This window comes from Phalacrocorax carbo, chromosome 1, assembly GCF_963921805.1.
Source record: "Phalacrocorax carbo chromosome 1, bPhaCar2.1, whole genome shotgun sequence".
Classification (NCBI taxonomy): Eukaryota; Metazoa; Chordata; class Aves; order Suliformes; family Phalacrocoracidae; genus Phalacrocorax; species Phalacrocorax carbo.
In genome coordinates, this window is record NC_087513.1 from 197,108,283 (window position 1) to 197,114,282 (window position 6,000).

General features: G+C 46.8%; 1 protein-coding gene across 6 annotated transcripts in view; it reads right to left on the reverse strand.

The window, feature by feature from the left end:
* Window positions 1–1,702, reverse strand: part of SGCG (sarcoglycan gamma) — a 144,729-nt gene extending 143,027 nt beyond the window's left edge. For 2 of the 6 annotated variants that reach the window (XM_064441152.1, XM_064441151.1), the window contains exon 1: window positions 1,416–1,702. The gene's annotated coding sequence lies outside the window, so the exon portion shown is untranslated. Of the gene's footprint in view, window positions 1–907; window positions 983–1,285; window positions 1,389–1,415 lie in introns of those variants that run through there. The other 4 variants (XM_064441150.1, XM_064441149.1, XM_064441154.1 and 1 more) reach the window with 4 other exon arrangements.
* Window positions 1,703–6,000: the final 4,298 nt, after the last annotated feature.

Genomic DNA, 6,000 nt, shown 5'->3' on the forward strand with positions numbered 1-6,000 from the left:
GATGTATGCTCCTTAATCTCATCTGCTTTTGAATGCTCCTCTAAATTTGGTTCCAAATTTTTTATATTAATAAAAAAAATCCAAAAACCAAAAAGCTATACAGGCTTTTCTGATCTAGTGAAATTAAGCTCATTGCATTTAAATTTCTCTTTTGGCTTTGCAACAAAAATTGTAGAATAATCTTGGTTGTTGAAAAATCTGAAAGCAAAACAGAACTGCATCTGGTAATTCTTAAGGTAGATTCTCTCGTATTTAACCAAGGGAGTTAGTGCAGAACATTCTCTGTGAAAGGGACCTTGCCTTATTTGAAACTGCTGGAATCGTTTCATTCTCAGAGCAGTTTGCAGTGTAGAGCTCTTTATCTGGGCTGGAGAGAAAGGGGACTTCTGAGGGTATAAAATTTTTGTTTGTTTTTCTTTAAAAGGGTTCGATTTTTTTTACTACTTTATAACAAAGGTACCTAGAACCTCTGTGGGGCACCCTGTTCACTTTTTATTCCTTAAATGATTTTAGAAGAACTAAACAAAAAATACGAATCAGACTTATTGTCCTTTATATAAACTATGAAGAAAGGGGAGAGGGGGAAATGACTGTGAAACATTTAAAGCAGGATTTAATCTCCAATAGGGTAAATGATAATCCACATATTTAATTAAAAGTTTATACTTAATCCACAAATGTTCAGTTAAAAAGCCCCAAAGTGTGATTCAGAAAGAGCAGCAGTGATTTACAGTTGTGTCATACAACACAACACATATACTTAAGTCTCAGGTGTATTGCTATGCATTTTTTTTTCTGGTAAGGTTTTGTTAGTTTTCTTTTCCTAAACATATTTAAGCTGACACAAGGAGGGAAGCAAATTTCACAGAAGACTAAAATGCCACTGTTAAAGATGCCCACATCCTACCTCTCAGTAACAAACGGCAGCCGAGGACGCAAAAGTGAAACAAGTTCAGCGACGCGCTGGCGGCACCGCTCCTGCCCCGCGAAGGGCAGCCGCGGCACCCACTGCCCAGGGGCAGCCGCGCCGCACGCCTCCCAGCGAAGCCCCCCCTCCCGCGCCGCGGACCCTCCCCCGCCGGGAACTGCCCGCCGGCCGCCGCCGAACGCGGGCGCGGAGCCGCGGGACCCCGGCGGCACGAACGCCCCCCAGCCCTCCGCGCCTCCCCGCGGCGCGAAAAGCACAGCCTCAGGGGCGCGACTGAGTTTCTACAGCACCAAGAGGGTCTTGCCGAGATCGGCACTAAGCAGATGTGCAACCCTGCACCGAGGGCTCCCTCCTCACCCTCCCCCGCTGCCCTTCGCCCCTCGGCAAGCGCTGGGAGGGCAGCTTTTCAGATGACACTTGCCCGCTCCCGGCACTTGAGGCGGGTCGGGACGGGACGGGACGGGAGCGAAGCGCGCGGGGCTGTTACCTGATGTCCCCGCTCGGCTGCAGGGCAGGGCAGACTCCCCGCGGTCCCCTTCATGCCCGAGGGGCTGGCCAACCCGCCCTGAGGCGCAAGCCTTCATCCAGCCTCCTCCCCGCAGGCAGCGCCTCCTTCCCCCGTCCTGGCGGGGCGGCAGCCCCGGGCGCTGGGCGGGCGCCGCTCTCCCAGCCTCGCCGGTGCGGCGGGGAGGGAAGGAGGAACGGGGAGAGGGAGGAGAAGAGACCGAGCAGGGGGCGGGAAACGAGCTGTGCCCTCCCTCCCTCCGTCCCTCCTCCCGACGCCGCCGTGCGGACACAGAGCGGCCAGGGAGAAGCCCCGAAGCCCCTCTTCCCGCGCCGGCGGCTGCCTCCTCGCCCGGCCGCTGTGAGGGAGGTGGGACCAGCTCCCCCCCATGGCCACACGGCGGCGGGGGGCGAGGGGCCGCGCGCGTCCGCCGCAGCTCCCGCTCTTCCCGTGGCAACAGGCGCCCGGCGCGGCCCCGCCGCCCCACCGGCAGCAGCTCCGTGGCTCTGGCAGGGCCCGGCTCTGGGAAGTACAGGGGGCTCACTCCGAGCGCCGCCGCGCCCCCCCACCGAGTCGCAGCCATGTCTCCCCGTCTTTCGCGGGTGGAGGGTCCCCGGGGCCAGCCGCCGGCGGCGGGAAGAGCAGAGGAGGGCAGGGCAGGGCAGTCAGTGAGCGCAGGGGGCAGCCGCCGGCGTCCCCGCGGGGCGCTCCCGCCCCGCTTGGCGCTCCGCAGAGTGCGCGTGCGCGGGGGTCGCGGACGGTCGGGCCCGGCCCCGCCGCGCCCTCGCCCTGTGCCGCGGCGGTCCGGGGGCATCAGTGTGGGAGGGCTTTTCCTGGAGGGCTCTGGGGTGTGTGGTGGGGGCTGGGGCCGGACAGAGGTCGTGGAGAGCACGAAAGGAGCAGGGGGAGGTTGGGGGAATATGGGTTTGGGAAGTTTGGGAGAAGAAAAAGAGATCTGGGAGGCAAACAGTACAGTTGCCCATGACAGAGAAGAAGAGTGACTTGCAGATTGGGAAGTGATAAATGTGTTTTTTTTCTGACAACTGTTACAACAAGGGTGTTCAGAGGAGAGTGAATGCCAGTGGGATAACTGGAAAGGAGGAAGGTGCAGGGAAAGGCAACAAAGGAGAAAATGTCTAAGTGGGCAAAGGCAGGGTTTTAGAAGGTGAAGAGAATGATGGGAGAAGGGGTTTGGGGAAGCCAAAATTTTATGCAGCCTGGGAGGAAATGGATGTGAAATTGAGATGATGGATACAGAGGAGGAATTTGGCTGCCTTATGGAGGTTAGAAAATGAGCTGTTGAGGAAGGGATTTTAATTTATAAGGTATTTTAATGAGTACAAATATGCATGAGTGAAAGCAGGAAATAAGGGAAACACTGCAGGAATTGTTGGACGAGAAGGGACTTGGAGAACAAAAGAACAACTCACAGCTTGAAAGAGCTAGCAGATCCGAGCAGAGCACACAGAAGTATTTGGTTGAAAAGAGTGGGAGTATTGGCTGTATATGGAACAGAAATTACACCGTCCATAAACTTTTTCAATAAGAATTGCCATTTTCCAGCAAATCGTTCCATCCCACATGGGTAGTGGAGAGTTGGATTCCAGCTCTCCAAACTGAACTCACCGTTATAACCCGTGTAGCAAAGTGGGTCCCAAATATCCAGGAGTAGCAGTAAAAGCAATATTAGCTACAGACTTGATGTCATTCTAGCCTGTGGAGAACTGAACTGAGTTTCAACTTTTATCTAACCCAATCTGAAGCACAAATGGACAGTAGATTCATTGCTTCAATGTTTGCTGATGGCAAGGGAAGGTCATGCTGCTGGACTGAACTGCTGATGGCGGTTCATGAATGGCTACTGTCCCTCAAATGGAAAAAGACAGATATGAGATGGGATACTCACTGTGATTAATGAAACTGGAGTAGGGATTTCTCGTTTTACACTGAAGTGTATCATCGAGGTATTTACTGCAGAAATGAGAGGAGAAAATGCTGACCATCAAATTTATCTCTTCATCCAGATTATCATTTATTTGTAGAATAAGCTCTTCCTTCATTGACTTCCTGCAACTTTTTTGGCATGACCTGCAATGCTTTAAACTGTTACTGCTTTTCAGTCAGTATCATTCTGATTTCCTCTAACCCCTTGTATGTCAGCTATTCCAGGACAGCTGTGGTGAACTGTAGTGAACTTGTGTCTGGCACAAGACTTGTGTTGTATTAGTGATTTTAAATAATAAAGGTATTGTAGGCACAGGCTAGCCAGGGTAGAAGTTTGATTAAAAAAAAAAAAAAAAAAAAGAAAAGCTAGCCTGCTTTAGTGTAGGACTATGTAATCCATACATTTCCCTTCGGTTTTCTCTCTTCATTATTCTTCCTTCCCTCTGTTGTACAGGATCTTCCTTTTTCTTGTGGCTCATCAATCCTATCGCTTTATCAATGTCTAAAAATAATTTTAAAATATTTTGTATATGTAGATATTTTTACAAAAGTTGTTACCAGAGATCCAGAGAACAATACTTTAGTAGCCATCTCTTGCATAAAAATGGTGTGCCAGTCTGGACTTCTGGGTGCTCTTGTAGTATTGGTGAAAATAATAATGTTCATAATAAATGCTTAGCTGGTTGTTCATAGGAGTTGGAAGGTCCATGGGAGTTCCCTGTGGAGCTGCTGCTCAGGACTGGTGAAAATTCTGTACGTATGAAAGAAGGAGAGATCAGCATTTTCAAGTTATTTCTGAGATTCATTGTCTCTGTTTTTTTGGTGGTAATTATGAAGCAACCAAGATCTGTAGTTAATTGTGAAATCTTTTGTGGAAGGCCCCACTCAGAGGTGCTGTTTGCTACAAGTTTGTATTGTGTGTAACAAATCTCTTCTACTCCCTTGAACTGCTGTGTGTCTGAATTTTGAGATAATGTACTGCAAACTATTTTCATGGCTACACTAGTGAGTTAAATCAAAATCAGTGGAAAAGTCAGTCATTTTCTTAAACAAAATACCCACTTTATATCATAAAAAGTTGCGAGTGATCAAAGTAAATCTTTCTTGCAGAACAATGATACAGAACAAGAATGACATGCTGCTAAGTGAAACTAGTTTAAGAACATTCAACTTGCTAGGACATTGCAAGTTTTGCATATATATATTTACTGTGTATTTTCAGGTAAACATACCTTCATAAACTGTAGTTTGTCATAGTTACACACAAGCATATTCTTCTGTAAGAAGTAAATAATACTTCATTTGCTCTAGCTTGTTTCAAAGACTATGGACCTGCTAACATACCATAATATACATGGATTTGTACATCCAAAATATGATTTTAAAAATCATAGGTGCAAGTAAAATATTCTCAATATGTTTTAATCACTGGGACAGCAGTAGATTTTGATATGTTGATCATCTAGACTTAAAGATAGTAATAACTTGCACATAAGAATCTGTTCCATAGAAAATCAAGTATCATATTATTGGTAGCAACCATAAATTCCCTGAAGAAAACTCATTTATTTTGACTGACTGTGTCTTCACTTGTTTTTGAAGGCAGATTACTTATACAATGGAATAAGCAATGAGTGAGATATGAATGGAAAGACATTTGGTTTTGTAATGAACTGGCTAACATGTTGACAGGTTAGGTTTTGTGGCATCTCTAGCATCATGTAAACAGTTGAGTTAATCTTCTCCTTCCTCACCTGTCCCCATCCCCCATCCATTGGCCATGTAGTTTATGGGGTTGTTTTTTTTTGATTCCTACTCAGCTGTAACAGAAGCTAAATGACTTTCCCAATAAAGAAGCTTGAGGTCAGAGTTGGGAATAGCTCATACTGACAGTATGGATCCACCTTTACTCAGCTGGCTTATAGCAGCTTATTCATTGTTCTCCAAACATACAGCCTTTGGGATATCACATGACTTTTTATTGTGCCATCATGTGCCACGCTACCATCAAGCTGCCAACATAGCCCTGCCCTGAGTGCCCAACTTCAAAAATATGTATACTGGACAGTGAAATAGCTATGTTGTTTCTGGGAAATCTCTCTGGCTCATGCTATGTACCCAGATTGAGCACTTAACAAAAAACAAGCAAACAAAAAAACCCACAAACAAAAACAAACCCCCAAACCAACTAACCAAAAAGCAGGGTTCTTAATATTTTGAGGGATTATGCCTGAGTGACCAGCTTTACTCAGAGAAGAAATCTTGGGTAGTTTTATGAGGCCGTCTCCCTGGATACCATCCAAAATTTGTAAGGTCAAGGTCCAAAAAATTCAAGGTGGTCTACCTCAGGACTAGGGGATGTAACAACTGTTCTGAGGCTATGTATCATCACCTTCTTCTTCTGTGAGGACCTATAGAGAACATAAAGCAGGTGCTTTCTAGCAAGCCCTCGACAGCATATTATTCCCTCCGAGAAAAATAGAGCTTTATCTGAGCTCCATGATTAGGTATCAGTAATAGCTCCCCTCTTGAAATTAGAGGATAGGATGAGAAGGTGTTTGTTCACGTTCAGACCCAGTATCCATGAAAAGGACCCAGCTAGGTGTGAGCTCCAGAGCACTGA